The 27,746-nt window shown below is 37.2% G+C and overlaps 2 pseudogenes; both read right to left on the minus strand.

Moving 5' to 3' along the window:
* Positions 1–11,348: 11,348 nt before the first annotated feature.
* LOC101992788 lies at positions 11,349–11,973 on the minus strand (annotated as a pseudogene).
* Positions 11,974–16,510: 4,537 nt separating this feature from the next.
* On the minus strand, positions 16,511–17,146 carry LOC101993073 (annotated as a pseudogene).
* Positions 17,147–27,746: the final 10,600 nt, after the last annotated feature.

A 27,746-nucleotide genomic window follows, 5' to 3' on the forward strand; every position in this document is an offset into this window, starting at 1 on the left:
CCCCTCTTCCCCTTTGCATCAAGCTAATCTCCTTCAGCTATCCAAGAGGTAAGTGCTAAGTTGGCATTTACACTGAAAACATTAAAAATGTCCTGCAGGTACCCTTGTATTAATCATCTGTTGCTGCACAGCAGTTTACAGCAAAGGTTAGCAGCTTAAAACAACATGCATTTACTATCTCAGCTTCCAGGCTTAGGAATGTAGGCCTGGCTTAGACAGTCTTTCATTTGAGGCTCTTGGGCAGACTGTAATCCATGTGTCACCTGGGATAGATTCATCTCAGAACCAAGAAAAGATCCACTCCCAACCTCATATGGCCTGTGACCAGATTAGCCCTTTGTTGCCTGTGGGAAGGGAGGTCTCTGTTCTCTCTAGTGGCTGGTTAGAGGCTTCTGGAAGTTGAAGGTAAAAAGTGCCTCTTTAGTGAGTCAGGAAACGTCCTGAGACTTTGTGAGTTGAAAATATAGTAGAAAGGTTCTGCTCCTGAAAAGAAACTACAGTCTTCTGCAACTAATCAGGGAAGCAAGAACTCAACACTCTTGCAGTGCTCTGTTTCTTAGGAAATGTTTCCCTGGTCCAGCTCACATTCAAAGAGAAGGGATTGCATGAAAGTGGCTGGAATGCAGAAAGACTGGTGTAAGGAAGGAAGAACTAACAGAAGGAAATCCATGTACAACTGGAAAGGAAGGCTGAAGTAAAGTGACCAAAACAATTGAACAGTCTCTATCATCTACTCCCCGACCTCAGAAAAATAGAGCCAGGTGTGGTGGCTCACACCTTAACCTTGGTACTCAGGACGCTGCGGCAGGAGGATTGCTTTGAGTCTGAGTCCATCCTGGTATAGAATTCAGTTACTGGCCATACCGAACTATACAATGAAACAGTTTCCCATTCCTTTCACAGAAAGAAAGGAATGAAAATAGAAAATAAAGAAGGAAGAAAGGAAGGGAAGAGAGAAAGCAGGAAGGCCAACAGATCAGAATCCAAACTTAACCTTTTCTGATTTCTTCTACTAAATCTCAGAAATGCTGTGTTCTGACATGTGCAGCCAGTGTCGTTAACTCAGCATGTGCATGCTTGCTCCCCACATTTGTCTGCGGTTTTCGCTTTCTTTAGAACATGTTCTCTTCTTGCCAGAAGAGGTTTTATTGGTTTTCTTGTTTGCATGTTGTTTGTTTGTTTCCTCCTGGAACAGACAGAAATAAGTGGAGAGAAAATGATTTCCCTCTTCAAATATATAAAAATGCAACACTGACTAGATCAAATATACAAGATTAAAAGGCGATATTTCAGGAAATCTTCCCTAAAGACAATTTCCTGCAGACTTTAAGCCCCCAAATCTTACAGCACACTGACTCAAAACATGAGTAAAGGCAACTGCTGCCACCAAGCAAGATGTGTCCAGTTAAATTTCCAGGGGCCTACATGATGGGAGGGGAAATCAAACTCTCTTACAAGTTTTTAATCTTTGAGTACCAAAAAACAAACACTGGTCTACAATTTTGAAGGTATTTCCGTGTTAGGTGGGCAATATCAGAAGAGGACATTAAAACCTCCACCAAACTTTAAGGTTTCACGAAGACTGGAATCTATAGAAAGATGAGTGAGCAAAATTATTTTTGACATAAAAGTATTCCAAAAAGTTATTTACAGGATAAAATAAAAATAAATCACAGTTGTTGATAATTCTAACCCGTGACACCTTTACAACATAAGGAACTTCCACTTCTCAGCATCTATTCATTTTCGAATTCATTAGTCATAATAAACTATGGAATTGCATAACAGTGCAGATTTTTAAAATAAATACATTTGTGGCTAATAGGCCCAGACAAAGTTCTAGCTATGTCTATAAAATGAACCGTAGCATCCTGTCAAATCCTCCCTCTCTCAAGTACATACCTACGCATTTCCGTAAGAAGCTGTCCTTATTTTCACATGGTCTGTTGTTAATATTCAGAAAAATCTTTGTTGTCAAGGAATTCCAGATGCAGCAGCAGCCCTCACTCTTCTAGTTGTTCCTTGGCGAAACTAAGCAAGCGGGTGCCTGGACGGCGTTGTGAGTCATAGCCGGGCTGGAAAGACTGCTACATGGCATCATTCTTAGCTTTTTTTAGAGAGAAGAGGATTATTCAGAGTGAGGAAAACAGGAAGATAGCAATGGGCCAATGGTGCCCAAACTTTGCTGCAGTCTGATTGACACACCACCTGTAGAGAAAAGCTCATCTCCAGATGAAACAGAAATTCTTTATAAAAAGAGAGACTCCTCAGCTGCACAACTGTTTGCAGTTTGCTTATCCAAAATGTTAGGTCTGCTTTGTTTATCTAAAGGATAAAATGAATGGGAGGCAGGGATCCTGCCTAAGTTGTCTTTATCTTAAATGTGATCTTAAGGGGAATACATTACTTTCCTCCCTCCAGCTCCTCCCACTCCCCTCAAGTAGATAGCCCTTTTTCTTGTATTATTGTTACATGTTTCCATAGTTTATCTCTAATGGATGCATCTGCATCACAGCTCCTGCATCCATGGCTTGGGAAACATCTCCAGAATGGGGACAGAAGTAAGTCTGCTATGAAACTGTCCCTTGTAGAAATGATTGCACAAACAAGACTAGAACAATGGCAATATCAAAGGGACATATAATGTGATAGAGAAAAAGCTTCATGGTGTCCCGACAAAGAACTACAGAAAACTAATGACAGCTGAGAAAAAGAGAGTTATCATCTCCCAGGGATGAGCACCCATACTGGTTGTCCAATGCAGAGTAGCCAGCCTAGACTTGATATATACATAAACAGACAAACAAAAGTCATATTCAGCAGGTTGCATTTATAGATTTTGTGCCCGTGTGTCTTTGTGTTTTTATGAGGTTCTTCAGTAACTCTCACACTCACACAGATATCCTGGTAAATGTTTAATTAGTCAGTAACGAAGTGACTAAATAAAGTAACTGAACAAGAGACCCAGCACATCCATGTCACAAAGAGAATATAAGCTTCAGAATTTGGCCTCTGCTTGCAAGTTTCATATCAGTTGTCCAGGGTCACAAAAGCAGAAACAGCAGTACAAGTGTTCACCTCATTTAGTGCAGAGAAGTGGCTCATGTTCATGTATCTGGACCTTTTCAGTTGCATGCACGCTCTTACTGAAGGCAAAATAAAATGGGGTGGGCGTTATGATTATCCAAAAATTGCTGTTTTGGCCACAAGATGGAACCCATTCTGGCAAATGAGGATGATATTTTCTTAAGAGAAATGAAAATTTGCATCTTGAGAAGCGGATCCTCAGACCTGTGTGCTTTAGATTAAAGGAAGGGAATTCGGCTCAATTTTCTTAGAGTTTAGAGTAGGCTTGTAGCAAACTTTGAGACGTGGCAAGAGGTGTATCACTGCAGTTGTAAGGAAATAAATGAGGAGGATAGCAGCATGGTCCAATAGTCACACTTGGATTTTGAATGAGTGCATTTATTCCATATACAGAAATACAAAGTAAAAAAAAATGAATAGACAGATGATGGATGGCTAGATAGATGATGATGATAGATAGATAGATAGATAGATAGATAGATAGATAGATAGATAGATAGATAGATAGATAGATAGATGATAGATAGATAACAGACAGACAGACATCATCAAGTCAGATGCCCAAAACAATCTGCAGAAATCAAATTGGGATGTCTTGTTGAGGCTGTTAGCCAGAAAGAGTTCCTCACAGTGAGTTTGAGTCACAATGGCATGTTCCCTTGTTCAGGGTTTTCAAATTTGGAAATCTTTTATCTTCTATTTGTTCTACAGGATATAATATCTTTACTTGTAGGCTGTTTAACTGTTCTCTTTCCTCCTGTCAGATCTAAGGTGGCAGCCCATTCCTGGACAAGGAGTATTAGAGAGAATTTGTCATAGAGTTGTTTACATAGGAAGTGGGGACAGGAAGACTAATTCCAGAGGCAGCTTTTCGTAAGCTCAAGCAGCCCGTGAGAGTTTTGAAATGTGAGATGCATCATAGAGCAAAACAGAACCAAGGAGTTTTGGTGAAGGGGGGTCTGCACCAGGTACTTATAGAGGTTATATGCTTTATAGCATAACTCCAACCTTCTTAACTGTTTAGTAAACTTTGTTACCTTTGCACTGTGAGCACTGCTTTTCATCCGGGCAGACATGACAACAGTCTTGAGCATACAGGTCATAGAAGTTCATCACCAGAGGAGTGATCACCTTGCTATTCAGCGGCAACAGAAAAATCCCAGTTGGGCCCAAGTGTGTAAGTTTGGAGGGACACCCGATTGAAGAAGAAAGATCATTTGAAAATGCTCTGGTGACATTTAAAAAGCAAACATTTGGTCACAAAGTCCCTCCTCTGGAAAATGGGGAAATAATATCTGCGGGGAAGTAACGAACTGTTAAATAGTTGATGACTGACATGTGTTCCGAACACCTTGGAAGAAACATAATCTTTACGCATGATATCATGATTCCTAACATAATAAAAAATATTTAAAATAATAACCAGTACATTTAAACACCTGTACTTGCATATGAAATATATAACACTTTTTACTGTTTTTCATCTAATCCACGGCACCTGTGTTAAAAATGGAGCCCAATGGCCCAATATTTAAAAATACATAAAATTTAGACAGGCACAGATTTTTTTATTCACCCTATTGTGCCTAGGTCTCACAGAACATAAGTCAAACAATATACTACCACAAGGAGACCACTTCAATACAGATCTCGCCAGTGTGAGTTAATAAAAATTACTTTTAAAAGCAAACATCTGGCACCTCATAAATACATATCACCTTTCATCAAGATTTTTCCAAACCGTCCTCATATATATTATACTTATAAGCATTATTAATTCAGCATATTGTACGTTATCCTGAAGCAGAATTACAAGTGTGAAATATGTACTGCGCTATCAAGGCTTGTGCAGATCATAAAAGCCAGGATGCTAACCATGGTGCGAAAGCCTTTTGATTTCATGTATTTTGCGAGCTAGCATGGGTGATTTTCTAAGCAGGTACAAGAAAATACTATGGCTAAGGTTCAAAGCAGCTCTGTATTCCAACTAATTTTTCCCTGTCTTGTGACATTTAGCAAATTATTCTAGGCTTACATTTAGCTTATGTCAAAAATGTGTCTGAAATATTTTATTCTGGTTTATTTCTACATCTGAAAGTAATTTTAAGACACAAATTGCCTCTAGAAAAACTACACCCATTACATCAAACTGGTAATTCTCTTATTCTAGAGGACATTGAGAAGAAAAATAATAATAATAATAAACCCCAGGATGTTCTCAAATGTCCTTTAGCAACTTTCTTGTCATTAATGGTCTTACGATGAAGTTTTAGTTCCTTGTAGCTAAGGATTAAATTTGTGTGTGTGAATAAATGCCACATTCTCTTGCTATTTCTTTGACAAAGATGAATAATACACTATGAGTGCTATCATTGCTTTTTTATAGTAGTGTCCATGTTTGTTTCCAAAAGCTGATTGTTTTTTCATATTAATGTTTCTTTTGCTTTTCCTGAGAAGTTGGTGTTGAATGCATTTCCTTGTATATCTTATACTACTTCAAGAAATGAACAATGCAAAATAGGTCAATTTAAAATCCAGGATCTAGCAGACTGAAGGTTGGTTTAGTTCATTTATTTCACATGCTTGGCTAGTTTTGTCTAAAACTAGCCTTATTCTATTTTTTTGCATATGTGTTTCAAATTATTCTCACTTATTTCCAAGCAGCATCTTAAGCAACACAGCAACCAGGACAATCAAAACACTCAGAATCTCTGACCATAGAAAATTTGATTTAAAAGTTAAGAGTACAAGTGGGAGAATCTCAACAAATAATTTTAAATCGGTTAAATACTTTGAGGAAAAATAGAAGTGGTTATACCCCAAAACTAACAGGGATGAAGTTCTTCCATATGACGGACAGAAATAACCTCCCATTTTTTATTGGACTGCTTGGTTTGTTGATATCTAGTTTCTTGAGTTCTTTATATATTTTGGCAATCAGCCCTCTGTCAGATGTGGGGATTGTGAAGATATTTTCCCATTCCATAGGCTGCTGTTTTATCCTATTGATAGTATAGTGTCCTTTGTCTTACTAGAGATTTTCAGCTTCATGAGGTTCCATTTATTAATTGTTGATTTAAGTATCTGTGCAATTGATGTTCTGTTCAGGAAGTTATCTCCTGTACCAATGTGTTCATGGCTTTTTCCACATTTTCACTTCTATCAGATTCAGTGTGTCTTATATCTAAACAGAAACTTCTCTATAGAGGAATTTCAAATGACTGAGAAACACCTAAAGAAATGTTCATAATCCTTAGCCATCAGGGAAATGCAGTGAAAATGATTCTGAGATTCCATTTTATACCTTTCAGAATGGCTAAGATAAAAAGCACATGTGACAGCATCCTGGCAAGGATGTGGAGCAAGGGGAGCACTCCTCCATTGCTGGTGGGAATAAAAACTTGTACAGTCCCTTTGGAAACTGATATGGAAGTTTCTCAGAAAACTGGGAAAAGAGCTACTAGAAGACCCAGCTATCTCACTCCTGGGTGTACAGACAAAAGCGCTTCTATCATATCACAAGGACAGTTGCTAAACTATGTTCACGGAAGTTTTATTTATAATAGCCAGAAACTTGAAACAACCTAGATGTCAATCAACCAAAGACTGGATAAAGAAAATGTGATACATTTAAACAATACAGTATTACTCATCTGTCAAAAACAATGAAATCATGATATTTCCTAGCAAATGGATAGAATTAGAAAAGATCATTGTGACTGAAGTAACCCAAACCCAGAAAGACAACATGGTATGTCCTCACTTATAGGCAAATATTTGCTGTAAATTAAAGGATAACTATGCTAAAATCCACAGACCCGAAGAATCTAAGTAACGAGGAAGGCTCAGGGGGGATACGTGAATCTCACTATGAAGAGGAAATAGAAGTCACAGGTGAATGAGGGCAGAGGTAAGTAGGCATGTGAACAGGAGGGACCAAGCTGGGGATGGTAGAGGAGAAGAGTTCTGGAAATGGAAATATTCCATTCAGGGGCATCTCTAAGATTAGCTAGAAAACTAATGCAATAGAAACTCAGGAATCTATGAGGTGACACGACCTAAGATCCCCTCACAGTGGGATATGCAGAGCTTGAACCAGCCATCTCCTGTAATCAGGCAAGACTTCCTGGTTTAGGAAGGCAAGCATTAGGACCCCAACCCAGACACACAAACAATGACCTACAATTTGTCGTTCTTACAGGTATGCTGGAAAAAAAAAAGTAATGCAGAAGTTGTGGGAGTGGCCAACCAGTGACTGATCCAGCTTGAGGCCTATACCATGAGAGGGAGCCCACCCCTGACACTGCCTGAATGGTCCAAACCCAGAGGCTAAACAGTCAATAAACCTAGGATTGAACCAAGCATGACTGGGAGAAAGGGGGAAAAGTCAATGAAATGATTTCTAATTATTTCTAATTATATATGTGTGTGTGTGTGTGTGTGTGTGTGTGTGTGTATACTCTGCTATACACATAGATCATTGCCTAGTCCAATAGTCATCAAAGAGGCTTCACCCAGAAGCTGATGTAAACAGATAGACACACAGACAAACATTGCACAGATCTAGGGAAATCTTATGGAAGAGGGAGAGGTAGGATTGTGGAAGTCAGAGGGCCAAGGACATGATTGAAAATTACACAGAATAAACTTATTGGGTTCATGGGGGCTCATAGAAACTGAACCACCTACCAGAGAACTTGCATATGTCTGACGTGGGCCCTCTGCACACGTGCTGCAGTTGTGTGCCTTGGTCTTCTTGTGAGACTCTTGGCAGAGGTTGTGGAAGCTGTATGACTCTGTTGCCTGCTCTTGGGACGCTTTACTCCTGCTGGGTTATCTCATCCAGCTTTAATAGAAGAGTAAGTGCCTAGTTTTGCTGAAACTTGACATGCAATATATATATGCAATATATATGGGTGGCCTACTCTTTTCTAAATGGAAAGGTGAAAGAGTGGATGGGAGGAGGAGGAAGATTGGAAAGAGGGACTGGGAAGAGAAGGGAAAAAAAGGGAAAAAGTGATAGGGTTGAGAAAAATTAATTAGATGGTTAATTACTAAAAAAAAAGAAATGTAACTGGCATATTAGTGCAGCCATATCTGATGGATATGGCAAAACTCCTAAAGCCAGACTAGCAGCTTGACAAACTTCTAGCAAAGCTAAGCCATATGATAACTGCCATGTTACTTTTTTTAATTAAATGTCTTGCATACTTGTGGGTCTTTTGATATTTGTACAACATTGGGATACTGGATTTGTTATGAATCATTTATGCCTTTTCCCAGGAGTACTGCTTCTAAGCCTCTTCAGGAAAGTCCCTCATTTAGGAAGATAACCTTATCTACTTAATGGTCTTCCTTACACCTTGGAGGCTGAGACACACATAGAGAAGCTAGAGATATCTTAGGAGGCTATGAGATAGTCTTAAAACATCTTACCCTGGACCTACAGAGGAGCAAGATAATCAAAACAAAGTAAACCTAGGAAGGTCAAAATAATTCTGTGGTCTAGAGGCGTTGGACAAAAATCAAATTACAAGTCTGTTTCTATTATACATTCAGGAGATGATATGACATATACAGCAACAATGTTAGATTAGCTGAAGTTACCTCTGCCCTATGGAGGGACTTGTATTGATGAGCAAAATGGTGTGAAAAGGTGAAAAAAGATTGAGATGTCAAAACCTTCCTTTCTTAGAATAGTTAGCTCCTTGAGAGCCACTGTGGTTTTGTGTGAGCAAGAAACAAAAGAATGTGAAGATTAGATATATAAATAAATTCTATAAAGATACAAAATGCAAACATTATATTATACCAGAAATTGAATAATAACTGCAGCTGCTTGGACCTAAGGATTTTTCTTGGGCACTCTATCCATTGAGAGTTAATAATACCCTGCTCAGGACAGGGCAATCTACACAGGCTGGCTTGGAGCTTCTTCTCTGTCTAGAGGCATTGAGGTCATACAAACTAACTGCCTGAGAGCAGGCTGTCTGTCAGGCTGTCTGTCATACAGCTTTAGATTCTTAAAAATTGGGTTGTGGGATTGATAAATGAAATGATGGGATGGATATCAGGTAAGGTACACTAGAGGCTGTAAGATGTAAGAGGATGTAGTAGTTGATGAATACAATCAAGATATATTGTGTAAATACGCATATTACTGAAAAAATTAAAAATTATTTTAAGTTCATTTGACATATCTTCAGCAATAAGATCTTACTGTCAAGTTCTAGAGAATAACCAAGAGTTTTGGCAATTGCCTACTCTGTTGTGGGTAGGTAGTCTACAGAACTTCACTAACCAACAACTCCAAACACATTTCTGATACTGCGCTTTTTATGTGTCAACCTGTGGCCTTGTAGGGGCATTATTGTTCCATTATAGGGTAATTCCACTTAAATTGTGTGTGTGTGTGTGTGTGTGCACATGTGTGCAGATATGCATGTGTCTGTGTGTTGTGTGGTCAGATGATACCTTGCAATAGCCAGTTTGTCTATTTTATCATGTGGGTTCTTGGTGTAGGAGATCCTTCTGTCTATGTGTTGTTTTCATTGGTTGAATAAAGAAACTGCCTTGGCCTTTTGATAGGGCAGATTAGGTAGGCAGAGCAGACAGAGCTGAATGTTGGGAAAAAGGACAAACAGGCAGATGCCATGACTCTCCTGCCTGAAATGGACATTAAGTTAGAATCTTGCTGGTAAGCCACAGTCATGTGGTAATACACAGATTTAATAGAAATGGGTTACGATGTGAGAGTTAGAGCTAATGGGCCAGGCAGTGATTTAATTAATACAATTTCTGTGTGGTTATTTCGGGGTTAAATTAGCCGGGTGAGACAGAACAAAGGGCCCATGCTCCTTGTAACAGTTTGGCGCCCAACATGCTCGTTCGTGTTACAGGTTCTGGTATCAAACTTAGGTCATCAGGTTTGGGAACATGTACCATTACCCACTAATCCTACTTATTAGCTTGTGCTTATTTAAAAAATCAGAATAATTTCATGAGACATATGTCAAGAGAATGTAGAAGAATAATATGAAAGGAACTAGAAATTAATAAGAACTTCTTAAATTAAGGAAACACAAGACATCTAAAGGCTAAATTGAAAACAAATGCAAAATTAAATACTCATTTAAAAACTTCTTATTCAAATGAAAAAAAGATTATTGGATGTGAAATAAGAGATTCAAATTAGATTATTTTTAATCAATATCATAATGATTGAGGATTGCATCCCTAGATAGACTTTTGATACTGAATGGGAAAAAACTGCATTCTTATAGCCAGGAATTTGCCTTTACAAGATCCTACCAGAGGACCGCTAGAGAATTTCTTCAATCAAAAATAAGTTAAGATGATGATTAAGAAGTTGATTAAGCATTTTATGTCAATAGATTTACTCTATTTATGCATCCAAATACAAGGCAGTGCTTCGTCAGCAAAAAGCAGTAATATGTTGACAATGTCTTGTGTGCTAATGTTGCAGCTTTTCCTAATGCACACCAGCGAGCCTCTGAGAGTTTTCCAGCAATGACCTTGCTTCAGTGTGTAGTGCGCTTCATGGACATATTCCTTCAAAACATGGTGTGCCCAGAATTATAAACTTTTCTTTCAAATTCAGACCTAACGAAGTAACACAAGACATGAATGCAAACGTAGGTCCAGCTATTCTTTCCTTGGGTTTTTAAAAGAGTCATATTTTGTAAGCTAATAAAGTAGGCTCAGGAAGAAAATGTGATTTTATACTTCATAGAAGCCATTTTAAAGTAAGGTTCCTAGAATATACCATTGCCTATCTTTAAAATGCACAAATAAACACAAGTTTAATTATAATTTAAAATAGGGTGATTCTATATGTTAGCTGTGAAATATAAATATAGGGCAACAGATTTTTTGGGTATGCAATAGCCTACAAAATGTTAGTGCCTATAACAAACAAAGTTTAAAATAAATAGGAATGATTAGTATAATGCATGTTTATGCTAAGACAGAACAATATGTTAAAATATAAATAAAATGAGAGAGGCATTCCATTTTGAGTTGAAAAGATGGATTATTAGAAAAGCACATTTTCAAAAAACTATCACTAAATATGAGATGCCAATTATCCCCCAAATAATAAATTTTGAACTTTTCAAAAATAATTGTAAGTTTTCTCTGAGAAAACCAACTACTGTCTCTGTGTCTTCTGCTCAGTCATGCTGCATTTATCAAGGCCTTAGACTATATTTCTTTTCTTTTTTTTTTTTAACGAATGACACTTTATTCAGTCATTTTCTTTACAACTGAAACTCTGGGAATTCAAAATTAACATCCTTGCCTGTGAGTTTCTTATACACACCAGAAAAAGTTTCCACCTTGTGCTCCACGTTGTTCTGCTTTGTCTAAATTAACGTTTATGAGCCGGCTGCAGTCCAGTTTCACACAGATCCTCTTGCCCACAATCTCACTCGGGAAGACCAAGTCCTCAAGGATGGCGTCATGCACTGCGGTGAGCATGCAGCTTCTGGGGCACTTCTGCTTATTTTTCGTACTGCTTTTCCGAGTTGGCTTGGGCAAAATCCTCCTCTGAGCAATGAAGACTGCATGTTTCCCGCTGAACTTTTTCTCCAATTCACGAACCAGCCGGACTTGGACTTTTTGGAAGGATTTCAGCTGAGGAACTGGTACAAAAATTATAATGGCTTTCCGGCCATCAACAACTTTAATTTCCTTGGCCGCGGTGATGTTGAACTCCCGCAGCTGCACCTTGAGATCCGAGTTCATCTCCAGCTCTAGCAGCGCCTGAGAGATGCCGGACTGGAACTCGTCCAGCTTCTCCCATTGGTCTTGACGATCTTGGCGCTCGAGCTGAACATGGCTCGCCCTTACGGAGTGCCGGCTTGGAAAGAGCCTTAGACTGTATTTCACAGTGAACAAACTACACACTAAACAGGTGGATAGACAACTTTTAACTATTGTTAATGATCTATATTTCTTGACAGGCCTAATGTTTTACATTAAGCTATTGTAAGGCTACTAATTAGGAAATTTAATTTAATGAGCATAAAAATATTTTTGGACTTTAATTCCAAATAATGAAGAAAGAAAAATCACTTGACCAAAGTTTAGCTTTTAGTGTTTCACCACCTAAAAGTAAGTCATACATTGACATGCTCAGACACTTTTCCTTTTTAGGGCATTAAATGCATTTCCTCATTTAGTCTTTACATCATTGTTATGAAATAGATATGCCCATAATCCCATGAGAAAATTAAAGCTTATGGAATTAACAGCCAGTTATACTAAACCACTTTTCTGGGAAAAGTAGTCAATCTGGTTTCATTGTTTTCTATATTTATTTTAGCTTATGAGTCATTTTTAACATTCTTGTTTAAGTGTGGCTATTTCTAGTTTTCCCATTCTTCTCTTTGCTAGGTCCATCCATTCTCATTTGGTTTACTTCCAACATATTAGCAATTTTTAATTAATTGGACTATTATGTAAATATATATTCATTCATGCTTAGGTAGTCCCGTGATTGTGCAATTATCATTTCAGATCTGCTTCTCGTTTGTTTATTTGTGAAATTTCAGGAATCTCTGATGTCAGCCCAGTTTTCTCCGTGAAGTTGTAGCAATTTGCTCTGGAACCACACTGGTTACATGTATCAAAACTCAGTTCTCACCACTGGGTTTTCAACTTCATTTCAGTGACATTTCCCCTTTAAAGTCAAGAAGACTTTAAAGTCTGCTGTCTAGAAAGAGGAGAGGAAGCTTGTGGAGAAGTTGCAGGTGTTACTTGTAGTTGTGCCTTTTATTCTTGCACTTCTTCAAAAGCTTCTGTCTTTCTCCATTCCTCCACGACACTGCAGACACCCAACTTCTAGCATTCCATATGACCCTGCAGACACTCAAACCCCAGCACCCTGCATGTTTTTGCAGACACCAAAACTCTTGGCCACAGCATCCATTAACCATCTCACACTAGTTTCATAGCTGATTTCACAAAGGTATGTATGTATTGCTTATTTCTTTTTAGGGCAAATAAATATTCAATTGTTTCACTTACACATTTTTACAAGATAATTCCTTCTCTGCTTCCCCAAATAAACTGACTCCTGATGATTCATTTTCCTGTCCATATTTCTTTCTTGTTATTGGTTTTTGTTTTTTGGAAAAAGGACCAGGAGTGATTTTTCTCTGCCTTCACCTCTTTGTTTTAAGATTCCCACCTGAACATCCTGTGATTCTTCCCTTCCATATTCTTCCTTGATGTTTGCTCATTGCTTTCATTCTACTGGGGTGGGTCCTCCTCTTTGTTATCAATGACATTAGCTGCCCTTCCTATTTTTCACATATAGTCTTGTCTGTTCGTGGCAGAAAATGTATGGCATTTATGTATGTAAGGATCTGAGCCATGTTAGAATAGTTGACTATTTTGTGTATGTGTGAATCACTGGTTAGTTCAGAACAGTATAAGGAGTTATAACAGAAATAGGGCTTAAGAGATCAAATTGTGGAGAATCCATTAAGCTGATTGACTGTAACTTGGGGTTGTAATGCACAAAACTTTTCATATAACCAGCATTCTTGTAAACTAGGGGTTTACATTATTATTAATCATGGAATAGAACACAAAGTTTAAACTGAAATCTGGCAATTTATGAAAACTCTCTTTCCCAATTGGAAGTTCTGTGGATATATACCCATGTTTGATAATCATAACCTGTGAATGTTACTTTCAAAAAAGTGTCTAGTATAATTATAATTAAGGATTAACACACATTATCCAGGTAGCCACAGACTCCAATAACAAGCTTCCTTAGAAAGAGGTATAGAGGCAACTCCAGATGAAGTACAAACAGAGAAAAGGGCTCATGCTGCTCACAGTAGCAGGGGCAGGATGGAGTCCTTTGTGGAATGTTGGTGGTAACTGTGGAGGAGAGGAACTGTCTTGTCTCATCCCAGCATCTTGTGCAATGTGCTTCTGTTAACACTTCAATTTCAATATTCAGTGCTTCATATCTCTAAGAGAAAATTTTAAAATGAAAATTTTAACTAAAAGACTACTCCAGATGGCATGGCCCTAGAAAAGAGATATCCCTTTAATTTTCAACAAAATATATTTGTCAGGTTTTTATACTTTTACCAATTGTGACACAAAGCAAATCTTCTCTTGTTGTTCATTTAATTTGCATTTCCTTACAGATAAGACAATGTTTTCTCATATATTAAAGGATAATTTTTTATTAAGTGTCTAATAATAACCATTCATGGCATTTTCTATTTATTTTCAAAGTTTTTGTCTATTAACTCTTGAGTTCTTTTGAAACTCCTGTACATTAAGACTGTGTCTTATTGTTTTGGGTACACTCTGGAAATATTAGAGTTTGTTTGATGCCTTTTGACTTTGCCCATATTATGAGTCATTTTTAACATTCTTGTTTAAGTGTGGCTATTTCTAGTTTTCCCATTCTTCTCTTTGCTAGGTCCATCCATTCTCATTTGGTTTACTTCCAACATATTAGCAATTTTTAATTAATTGGACTATTATGTAAATATATATTCATTCATGCTTAGGTAGTCCCGTGATTGTGCAATTATCATTTCAGATCTGCTTCTCGTTTGTTTATTTGTGAAATTTCAGGAATCTCTGATGTCAGCCCAGTTTTCTCCGTGAAGTTGTAGCAATTTGCTCTGGAACCACACTGGTTACATGTATCAAAACTCAGTTCTCACCACTGGGTTTTCAACTTCTGCCTTGGCCTTTTGATAGGGCAGATTAGGTAGGCAGAGCAGACAGAGCTGAATGTTGGGAAAAAGGACAAACAGGCAGATGCCATGACTCTCCTGCCTGAAATGGACATTAAGTTAGAATCTTGCTGGTAAGCCACAGTCATGTGGTAATACACAGATTTAATAGAAATGGGTTAATCACGATGTGAGAGTTAGAGCTAATGGGCCAGGCAGTGATTTAATTAATACAATTTCTGTGTGGTTATTTCGGGGTTAAATTAGCCGGGTGAGACAGAACAAAGGGCCCATGCTCCTTGTAACAGTTTGGCGCCCAACATGCTCGTTCGTGTTACAGGTTCTGGTATCAAACTTAGGTCATCAGGTTTGGGAACATGTACCATTACCCACTAATCCTACTTATTAGCTTGTGCTTATTTAAAAAATCAGAATAATTTCATGAGACATATGTCAAGAGAATGTAGAAGAATAATATGAAAGGAACTAGAAATTAATAAGAACTTCTTAAATTAAGGAAACACAAGACATCTAAAGGCTAAATTGAAAACAAATGCAAAATTAAATACTCATTTAAAAACTTCTTATTCAAATGAAAAAAAGATTATTGGATGTGAAATAAGAGATTCAAATTAGATTATTTTTAATCAATATCATAATGATTGAGGATTGCATCCCTAGATAGACTTTTGATACTGAATGGGAAAAAACTGCATTCTTATAGCCAGGAATTTGCCTTTACAAGATCCTACCAGAGGACCGCTAGAGAATTTCTTCAATCAAAAATAAGTTAAGATGATGATTAAGAAGTTGATTAAGCATTTTATGTCAATAGATTTACTCTATTTATGCATCCAAATACAAGGCAGTGCTTCGTCAGCAAAAAGCAGTAATATGTTGACAATGTCTTGTGTGCTAATGTTGCAGCTTTTCCTAATGCACACCAGCGAGCCTCTGAGAGTTTTCCAGCAATGACCTTGCTTCAGTGTGTAGTGCGCTTCATGGACATATTCCTTCAAAACATGGTGTGCCCAGAATTATAAACTTTTCTTTCAAATTCAGACCTAACGAAGTAACACAAGACATGAATGCAAACGTAGGTCCAGCTATTCTTTCCTTGGGTTTTTAAAAGAGTCATATTTTGTAAGCTAATAAAGTAGGCTCAGGAAGAAAATGTGATTTTATACTTCATAGAAGCCATTTTAAAGTAAGGTTCCTAGAATATACCATTGCCTATCTTTAAAATGCACAAATAAACACAAGTTTAATTATAATTTAAAATAGGGTGATTCTATATGTTAGCTGTGAAATATAAATATAGGGCAACAGATTTTTTGGGTATGCAATAGCCTACAAAATGTTAGTGCCTATAACAAACAAAGTTTAAAATAAATAGGAATGATTAGTATAATGCATGTTTATGCTAAGACAGAACAATATGTTAAAATATAAATAAAATGAGAGAGGCATTCCATTTTGAGTTGAAAAGATGGATTATTAGAAAAGCACATTTTCAAAAAACTATCACTAAATATGAGATGCCAATTATCCCCCAAATAATAAATTTTGAACTTTTCAAAAATAATTGTAAGTTTTCTCTGAGAAAACCAACTACTGTCTCTGTGTCTTCTGCTCAGTCATGCTGCATTTATCAAGGCCTTAGACTATATTTCTTTTCTTTTTTTTTTTTAACGAATGACACTTTATTCAGTCATTTTCTTTACAACTGAAACTCTGGGAATTCAAAATTAACATCCTTGCCTGTGAGTTTCTTATACACACCAGAAAAAGTTTCCACCTTGTGCTCCACGTTGTTCTGCTTTGTCTAAATTAACGTTTATGAGCCGGCTGCAGTCCAGTTTCACACAGATCCTCTTGCCCACAATCTCACTCGGGAAGACCAAGTCCTCAAGGATGGCGTCATGCACTGCGGTGAGCATGCAGCTTCTGGGGCACTTCTGCTTATTTTTCGTACTGCTTTTCCGAGTTGGCTTGGGCAAAATCCTCCTCTGAGCAATGAAGACTGCATGTTTCCCGCTGAACTTTTTCTCCAATTCACGAACCAGCCGGACTTGGACTTTTTGGAAGGATTTCAGCTGAGGAACTGGTACAAAAATTATAATGGCTTTCCGGCCATCAACAACTTTAATTTCCTTGGCCGCGGTGATGTTGAACTCCCGCAGCTGCACCTTGAGATCCGAGTTCATCTCCAGCTCTAGCAGCGCCTGAGAGATGCCGGACTGGAACTCGTCCAGCTTCTCCCATTGGTCTTGACGATCTTGGCGCTCGAGCTGAACATGGCTCGCCCTTACGGAGTGCCGGCTTGGAAAGAGCCTTAGACTGTATTTCACAGTGAACAAACTACACACTAAACAGGTGGATAGACAACTTTTAACTATTGTTAATGATCTATATTTCTTGACAGGCCTAATGTTTTACATTAAGCTATTGTAAGGCTACTAATTAGGAAATTTAATTTAATGAGCATAAAAATATTTTTGGACTTTAATTCCAAATAATGAAGAAAGAAAAATCACTTGACCAAAGTTTAGCTTTTAGTGTTTCACCACCTAAAAGTAAGTCATACATTGACATGCTCAGACACTTTTCCTTTTTAGGGCATTAAATGCATTTCCTCATTTAGTCTTTACATCATTGTTATGAAATAGATATGCCCATAATCCCATGAGAAAATTAAAGCTTATGGAATTAACAGCCAGTTATACTAAACCACTTTTCTGGGAAAAGTAGTCAATCTGGTTTCATTGTTTTCTATATTTATTTTAGCTTATGAGTCATTTTTAACATTCTTGTTTAAGTGTGGCTATTTCTAGTTTTCCCATTCTTCTCTTTGCTAGGTCCATCCATTCTCATTTGGTTTACTTCCAACATATTAGCAATTTTTAATTAATTGGACTATTATGTAAATATATATTCATTCATGCTTAGGTAGTCCCGTGATTGTGCAATTATCATTTCAGATCTGCTTCTCGTTTGTTTATTTGTGAAATTTCAGGAATCTCTGATGTCAGCCCAGTTTTCTCCGTGAAGTTGTAGCAATTTGCTCTGGAACCACACTGGTTACATGTATCAAAACTCAGTTCTCACCACTGGGTTTTCAACTTCATTTCAGTGACATTTCCCCTTTAAAGTCAAGAAGACTTTAAAGTCTGCTGTCTAGAAAGAGGAGAGGAAGCTTGTGGAGAAGTTGCAGGTGTTACTTGTAGTTGTGCCTTTTATTCTTGCACTTCTTCAAAAGCTTCTGTCTTTCTCCATTCCTCCACGACACTGCAGACACCCAACTTCTAGCATTCCATATGACCCTGCAGACACTCAAACCCCAGCACCCTGCATGTTTTTGCAGACACCAAAACTCTTGGCCACAGCATCCATTAACCATCTCACACTAGTTTCATAGCTGATTTCACAAAGGTATGTATGTATTGCTTATTTCTTTTTAGGGCAAATAAATATTCAATTGTTTCACTTACACATTTTTACAAGATAATTCCTTCTCTGCTTCCCCAAATAAACTGACTCCTGATGATTCATTTTCCTGTCCATATTTCTTTCTTGTTATTGGTTTTTGTTTTTTGGAAAAAGGACCAGGAGTGATTTTTCTCTGCCTTCACCTCTTTGTTTTAAGATTCCCACCTGAACATCCTGTGATTCTTCCCTTCCATATTCTTCCTTGATGTTTGCTCATTGCTTTCATTCTACTGGGGTGGGTCCTCCTCTTTGTTATCAATGACATTAGCTGCCCTTCCTATTTTTCACATATAGTCTTGTCTGTTCGTGGCAGAAAATGTATGGCATTTATGTATGTAAGGATCTGAGCCATGTTAGAATAGTTGACTATTTTGTGTATGTGTGAATCACTGGTTAGTTCAGAACAGTATAAGGAGTTATAACAGAAATAGGGCTTAAGAGATCAAATTGTGGAGAATCCATTAAGCTGATTGACTGTAACTTGGGGTTGTAATGCACAAAACTTTTCATATAACCAGCATTCTTGTAAACTAGGGGTTTACATTATTATTAATCATGGAATAGAACACAAAGTTTAAACTGAAATCTGGCAATTTATGAAAACTCTCTTTCCCAATTGGAAGTTCTGTGGATATATACCCATGTTTGATAATCATAACCTGTGAATGTTACTTTCAAAAAAGTGTCTAGTATAATTATAATTAAGGATTAACACACATTATCCAGGTAGCCACAGACTCCAATAACAAGCTTCCTTAGAAAGAGGTATAGAGGCAACTCCAGATGAAGTACAAACAGAGAAAAGGGCTCATGCTGCTCACAGTAGCAGGGGCAGGATGGAGTCCTTTGTGGAATGTTGGTGGTAACTGTGGAGGAGAGGAACTGTCTTGTCTCATCCCAGCATCTTGTGCAATGTGCTTCTGTTAACACTTCAATTTCAATATTCAGTGCTTCATATCTCTAAGAGAAAATTTTAAAATGAAAATTTTAACTAAAAGACTACTCCAGATGGCATGGCCCTAGAAAAGAGATATCCCTTTAATTTTCAACAAAATATATTTGTCAGGTTTTTATACTTTTACCAATTGTGACACAAAGCAAATCTTCTCTTGTTGTTCATTTAATTTGCATTTCCTTACAGATAAGACAATGTTTTCTCATATATTAAAGGATAATTTTTTATTAAGTGTCTAATAATAACCATTCATGGCATTTTCTATTTATTTTCAAAGTTTTTGTCTATTAACTCTTGAGTTCTTTTGAAACTCCTGTACATTAAGACTGTGTCTTATTGTTTTGGGTACACTCTGGAAATATTAGAGTTTGTTTGATGCCTTTTGACTTTGCCCATAGCATTTTCAGTTTTTTCTTTCTTTCTTTTTTTTTTTTTTTTTTTTTGTTTTGTTTTTCGAGACAGGGTTTCTCTGTGGTTTTGGAGCCTGTCCTGGAACTAGCTCTTGTAAACCAGGCTGGTCTCCAACCTACAGAGATCCGCCTGCCTCTGCCTCCCAAGGGCTGGGATTAAAGGCGTGTGCCACCACCGCCCGGCCAGTTTTTTCTTTTTATATTCTTCTTTTCTCAAGTTTCCCAAACTTTTCATGTACTCTTCCGAATTGGTTCAAGTTAGAAATGAGTTCCCTTCATCATACTAAAAGGGAATTCAGCACTGGAACCCAGTTTTCCTTTAGGATCCTTTGTTTTCAAGTTAACTCAAAATAATTCTTCTGTATATCTTGGTTTCACTTTCTTGTTCTGTCTTCAAACTAAATGGTGGGAAACATAGGCACAGATATTTAGTAGGACCTTGATCCATATTCACAAAATAAAATTTTATGTTATTATTTCATATCAGAACTGTATTTTATCCTAAGAAGAATATAAAAAGAGAATCACTGCCAAAAATTGAGACCTGTGTTGGGAAGTAAATAGTGTTTAATAATTCATTAATAGTCTTATCCTATGAGTTACAATTCCCTGGCCATGATCTGTTCTACTTAGTGATGATGCAGGTCTCAGAGTCACAGTGTCCCACAGGGATTCCTGGCTGGCACACTTGTGGATAGACTTATATTAGAAAGACCCATATTTCACATATCTTTTGCTGCTTACTTCAAATTCCAATTGTTTTGGACAAGTCCCTCATTTTTGATTTGAGTTTAATCATCCGAACATTCACAAGGCATGAATCCTAGTAACAGTACTAATATGATCTTATTGGTAACCTCCATGTCTGTATCCTATAGCCCCTCGGAAGAGTTTACGAGATCCCCTACTCCTTCCCTTCTGAATCTCATTTACTTCCCCTTTTCATGGAATGTTTATTGTCCAGACAGTAAATTTAGTTTTTATAGAGCTAGTCATTCATTGAGAACTTCACAATGCCAACCTCACAGTTGTTCTCAAACAAGGTCTGTGCCCATATATCTAACACTTTGATTTGTTTGTACTTTTTTTTTTTTTCGAGACAGGCTTTCTCTGTGGCTTTGGAGCCTGTCCTGGAACTAGCTCTGTAGACCAGGCTGGTCTCGAACTCACAGAGATTTGCCTGCCTCTGCCTCCCGAGTGCTGGGATTAAAGGCGTGCGCCACCATCGCCTGGCTAACACTTTGAAAATAGAGAATCTATGGTGAATATTTTGGATTGTTAAGCTTCTTACTCTAATATTACACTGTTTCTTGTCTTCTAATTTCAAACTTATTTATTATTATTATTTTTTTTATTTTCTGTTCAGTGATAGTTTCTTACCTGCCAAAAATCAGCACAACTTTCCCTACTTTTCTGTCTCTTTCTTCATGGTATCTGGGTTATTAATTCACATTCTACTTAGATATTTCTTTTAGTATCATCTTCTCACCTGTGTTGGTATATACCTAGACTCCTGGTATTCAGTCAAATTAAAAGGAAGAGAAAAATATGAAGATGGGTTGTAGAAGCAAAATCAAGAAAGAGAAGCAAGTTTCTCTGACCCAAGTGACTTTCAGAAGCAGTAATATAAAATTGGGAACCTTGTTCTGTGATTTTGCTATTCAAATGATCCTGGATAATTTCGGTGGTTTCTAATCCCCATAGGGGTTCTGGATGAATATTTGAGTCAGTTTTCATTGGCTATATGAATGACTGGAAGTAGAACCACAAGCTTGAAGCTAGAGAATCCTCACTTGGTACCCAAGGCAGGGCCTGACCGTCAGCATCTGCTGCCATCCTGCAGCAAGGCTGGAAATCCTCAGTTTTCATCTATTCTTCCTAATAGGGTGGAAGTCAAGCACAGAGTATCTAGTCAGTAAATACCAAAAAAGAAGTGATGCATTGAATTACAACTTTTTAAAATTTATTTAAATATTTTTAATAATATGTATTTAATGTTGTATGTATTAGTTGTTTTGTTAAAATATTTTATTATATCACATATTTATGTATAGATATGTATGTATACATACATGTGTACATATACAAATATAGATGTATATGCATATCTATATATATATGTGTATATATATATATATTTGTACACATATATATTTGGCTTTTTTGAGACAACGTTTCTCTGTGTATCCCTGTCTGTCCAGGAACTCACCTTGTAGACCAGGTTGGCTCTGAACTCAGAGATCCTTCTGCCTCTGCCTCTGCCTCCGGAGTGCTGGGATTAAAAGTATGCATCACCATTGCCTTTTTCATACAATATATTTTAATCAGGATTTTTCCCTCCTCCAACTTTTCCAAGGTCCTCTCCACCACTCTACTCACCAAAGAACATGCCTTTCTCTCCATCTTTAGAAACTAACAGGAGAAAATGAGCTATACAGAAACAGAAAGAAATAACACAAGAAACATGTGCAACCCATAAAAAACACAAAATCTGAATCTATTAAACACAAGCTAAAGACCAATAAGACAAAAAAAGCCCCCCCAAAGCATTATGAGACAAAAGTAAACAAGATCACCATTGAGCATGGTGTTTTGTTTTGTTTTGTTTTTTGTCAGCCATCTACTACTGGACATGGGGCCTAGCTTACATGTTCATAATTCCCAGTGAGACTCCTTTGGAGTAAACTAATTTTTTCCAGATGTCAATTGGAGATGGCTTCCTTGGTAGGGGAAAGCTCGTGTCTCCTTCTCTCTCTCAATGCTCTAACATTATCTGGCTTGTACCTGTACTGATTGATCCTGTTCCTGCTGCCATAATTTCTGAGTTCACATGTTTATTAGCCCTGGTGTACTTAGAGGCCTCTATTTTCTTAGAGTAGTCTATGTACTCTGCCTCTTACATTCTTCCTACACTGCTCTCTGATCTGAGGGTAGGGGTTTGATGAAGGCATCCCAAAGTCTCTCAGTCTTTGCATATTGTGTATTTGTAGATCTTTATGGTAGTCCTGGTCTATTAAAAGAGAAAGCTTCTCTGATGATGATCAAGTGAGGAACTGATCTGTGAGTATTACCAAATGTCATTACGAGTCATTTGATTGTTATGTTCCTTTAGCAAACTCTAGTAGTGAAGGCTCTAGTTAGGCACCAGCTTGACTTCTCTGTGTTCAGTAAGGTGAAAATTTGTATTTCAGGTAAGAGTTTTAGACATAAAAATATATAAATTTGCTTTTGAATATTTTGAAATAATTAAGAGTTAGCTTCAGGGAAAACAATGGACATTGAGGGCAATATATGTGTGGTCATATTTTGGGAGCTCAAAGTAAGGAGGTGCCTTTTAAACATTATAACTTTTCATTAATAACGTTATGAGAATTTAAGGAGTCAATAAATATTATGAATGTAGTCCAAGTTTTCCTTCACCAGAAAAATGTCTAAACTGAAGATTAACATTTGGAAATCCACAATAATCATTGCCAAGATTAACGTTATAAAAGTTGACACTGGAATGTATCTTACATGATCTAGTCTACTTCCGCAATTCTCCAAATTTGATGTTATATGTCCACCATGTAGTTGAGTAACAGAACCAAGGCAAAAATGCTGCCTAAGTATTTTCCCCAAGGCTGGGATGGTGAACATTTGTCATGACCACAGAATAGAGATCACAAGCACAAACACTGGTTAATCTTTGTCCTTAATGTCAGAAGCTGTTCTGACAGCCCAGCTATGAAGTCTGCCAGAGCACTCAGCTCTCGTGTGAGGAAATAGCCTGGCTTAGCATTCTTTTCTATCTCAGATAATAAAAATGTTTACATAGTTTTTAAATATAAAAGTAATATAAACCAATACCCCAAATCCCATAAAAGCAGATGGAAAAGAGTTTCTGATCATTCCCACACAAATTATTTTGGTAGCCTGCCATTTTTAATTCTAATACTTGTTCCCATATCTGTTTTTCATGGCTAGATGTTCTCACTGAAGGTACAGTTCACATATATGTGTAAATGAGCTATATGCCCACAAATGTATATATGGATTTATATAAAAGACTACATTTGCATCTCTGTAACTATTTTCTAGAGGCTCTCACACTATATAGCAGTTCTCTACTTCCTTGAGTTATCAAAGAATTATGAAAAGGATATAAAATTTAACAAAATATATTTTTAGGAAAGCCAAAATGCTTTTGTTCAAAACAAATTTCCAGTGTATCTTCTCTCCAACTTTTAATGTCAGACCATTCTCTAGTCCTAGAGAGTAAAAGCCTGCTCTTTTCCCTCTGTGCAAAATTTAATATAGGGAAGTTTTAACTCTCAACGTTTTACAAGATCTTGAAGTATATCAAAAATTTTCATGGTGAGTGATAGGTTTCCCTTGCCTCATGATACATAGGGTGCACTATTTATTTTGATTAAATAAGACTTGTAAGTAGATATGAAACATCCCACTTTACGGGAAATGTACATTAAAGGCTCAAATTAAAGGTTTACAGGGATTTTTGATCTGGAGAAATCCTGCTTTATAAGAGATGTGTTTATCTTGTTGGATCATTTTAAGTTTTATAACTAACCCATTACTATATCGAAGCAAGAAAAGCTGAGCAATTGCCATTGTAAAGAACACAAGTACACGGCCTACAGGGACAGCTGTGATCATTAAGAACACAGAGACATACCCGAGGTAATGTTGGAAAAAGAGGGGCCAATAGAATTATTTTTTAAATATTTATTTTAGTTCTAGTTACAAGTATGCATTGTGCAGGGGTGGTATGTGGCACCTGAATACCAGTACCTGTGTAGAAAAAAAGGTGTCAGATCCTTGGAGCTGAAATTACAGGAAGTTTTAAACTGCCAGATGTGAGTGCTTAGAAACTAACACACGTTCTCTGCCAGAATAGTACCTGTACGTAACTGTTGAACCATCTCTTTAGCCCCGGGGTTATCTCTTTTTAATATTGTTTGTATTCCCACTTTAGATCTGCAACTGGAAGTGAAATATTCAATCTTTCAAAGTCACTTAAATATTAACTATTCAGTGTTTGTGGGTGGAAATATGAAATCACTTTTTTGACTCTATTTACTATTATATTTATGGTTTAATCAGTGATATGATTCATAAAATTTATTTTTGTTATTCACATCTTCTTGGCTACTCACTCACTGCTAGGAATTGTAGACAATAGCAACACCTGCTAATCAAGGCTTACTACCCATAGTGTCTTAGTTAAGTTAGTAACTTGACTACTTCTGGGAAAAAACACCAATAACAGGGCAACTCGCAAAAGAAAGTATTTAGTTTTCATACATTTTCATGGAGGTAGTCATTGATCACCATGGCAGGATATATGGGAGCAGGCAGGCAGGCAGGCATATCACTGGAACACTAGCTGAGATCTCATATCTGATCCAGAAGATGCAGGCAGGAAGAATAAGAACTGAACTGGGCCTGGTCACTCCCAGTGACACACTTCCTCAAAACAGGCCACGCATCTTCTAGTAAGGCCACACCCGCTCTAACAAGGCCATACCTCTTAATCTTTCCTCAACAGATCCCACAGTGAGCAAGACAGTCAATTATATGAGCTTATGTGGACCACTCACATTGTCGTAGGAGGCTGCTTGTTGGTTCCTGGCTGCTCAGCCCCTAAATAATCACACAGAAACTGTATTAATTAAATCAAGGCTGGGCCCATTAGCTCTAGCTTCTTATTGGCTAACTCATATATCAATTTAACCCATTTCTATAAAATAAATCTGTGTATCACCAGGAGGCTGTGGCTAACCCAGGTATAGTTCCTGTGTCTGTCTCCAGTGGGACTACATGGCTTCTCTCTGACTCTGCCCTCTTTCTAGCTAGCTTTCCCAGCCTAACTATGTTTTGCCTTGCTATTGGCCAAGCCAGTTTCTTTATTCCTTAATGGTACTCACAGCATTCAGAGGGGAATCCCACATCCTACATTCAACTACCAGAGAGGGATTTAAGTACTCTTTCAGAAATTGTGCCTGTAAGGTTGATAAGTTATTAATGGCAGGAAATTGTAAGGGGTGATGAGATGTCAGTCACCTTCTCTTCCTGTCTTTCACTTCTTCACCATGAGAGGAGGGGTTTAAATTTACCATAGTACTGTCCTGCTATGATGTATGTTCATAAAGCCAAAGCAACAGGGAATTTTCATCATACACTAGAATCTTCTGAAACTAAACCTTTTTAAAGTTAATATGACAGTATTTTTTACTAATAGATATTGATTGAAACAGTCTATAAATTAGCTATTTTATTTTTTCTTTGTGAAATAATCACTTATTCAAAAATATGTATTCTGATCAAACTGTATTATACCATGTATATTGTTTGTTTCTTCTAAAAATAATAAAATGAAAGAATTTCTCAAATGTATATACAAAAAAGCTGTCATAAACTGTCTTGTTCTTGTTTTTTAAAAAATTTTCTTGTGGGTAAGATGAAGAATATTCTTTAGTGAGTAGGTACTAGGTTTTCTAAAACTCTTATTTATTTTTCTTGACCAAAATTTCATGTTTTTTTACCTTTGTAGTAGGAAATTATATTTCATAGCTGCAATTTTACTTCTTTTTTTTTCAAGAAAGTTGAGAACGAATCATTCAACTTATGTTAAGCATATGGATCCCTTGTGGGAACAGAAGTCCTCAGGAATATAGGAGAATTATCTGCAGTAATGAATTTTCACTATGGGCATTGTTAGCATGTTAGGTTCTGTGAACCTATCCTCCCCACCAAGTCCTGTGGATTAAGTATATGCCCTTGTGCAGGTTAGGCAGGCAGTTTACCACTAACCTATAATCCTAGCACTTTAAAAAATTTTGGAAACAAGGTGTCACTAAATTTTCCAGGCTGGGTCTGAACTTGCTTTGTTCCACAGGCAGGATTTGAGCTTGCAGTCTACCCGCCACAGTCTCTTACATAGGTGGTGGTCTAGGTCTTTGCCACTGTGATCTGCTTTGTGAACCTATTAATCTAGCAGTGAGACAAAGCGGAGAGTGAATGAGCCAGTCTCTACAGTATTTGTAAAAACCAACAAGCAGCCTCCTACCACATAAGTGGTCCACATAAGCTTATATAATTGACTGTCTTGCTCACTGTGGGATCTGTTGAGGAAAGATTAAGAGGTATGGCCTTGTTAGAATGGGTATGGCCTTACTAGAAGAAGTGTGGCCTGTTTTAAGGAAGTGTGTCACTGGGAGTGACCAGGCCCAGTCCAGTTCTAACATGTTGATATGATTTGAATATAACTTATTTTATGCTGAAAAGGTACTTGGTTAGATGGTTGGAGTCCTCAAGCGACACTACTAGACTATAGTGGGATCCTTACTAGGAAGGGCACACAGAAAGTTTTTAGGTTAGATCATTGGGGCACTCTCTCAGAAAGTGTTAAGATAGACATAATAGGACCCCAACTAGCTGCTTCTCTTTAGCTACTCTCTCTCAAGGTGAGTCTTTCACTGTTGGAATGTTTCTACCTCTGTGATGTCAACAATCACAGTTACCAAAGCTATGATATTGTCAGTGCCATGTCCTTGAGAACCTCTAGAACTGTAAACTAAACCAAATGAAAAACAAAAAACCCTCTTTTGCATTACAAGTTACCCACATGAATATTTTTGTCATCATAACATCAGATGTGTAAATATTAGGATAGAAACCAGTACACAATTATATAAACCTAGTGTTTAGTAACTATGTTGACAGTATATGCTAAATTATGAGTACAGAAGGAACTTTTAAAGTTAAAAATGTTAAAGAGTTCCTCTTTGTTTCTAGCTTTTTTTTCTTTGTAAATCAGTAGGAACATTGGTCGAACCCTCCTGCTCTCATTCTGGTTCTTTCTCTTCCCTAAGAAATAGGAATGCTTCTCCATATTTCCTCCTTCCCTGTCTGGAATGGTATTCTCCAAAGATTAAGCTTTACCTTAAAGAATAAAGAGATTTTTTCCAAGGAAAGAACTATGTACAACTTGAACTTTGATAATAACAGGATGCCTACTTACAAATACCAGCAATGTTCTTTAGCCTAGCCTTTCTCAGTAATAAAGGTAGT

This window comes from Microtus ochrogaster, linkage group LG5 (assembly GCF_000317375.1).
Source record: "Microtus ochrogaster isolate Prairie Vole_2 linkage group LG5, MicOch1.0, whole genome shotgun sequence".
In the NCBI taxonomy this organism is placed as follows: Eukaryota; Metazoa; Chordata; class Mammalia; order Rodentia; family Cricetidae; genus Microtus; species Microtus ochrogaster.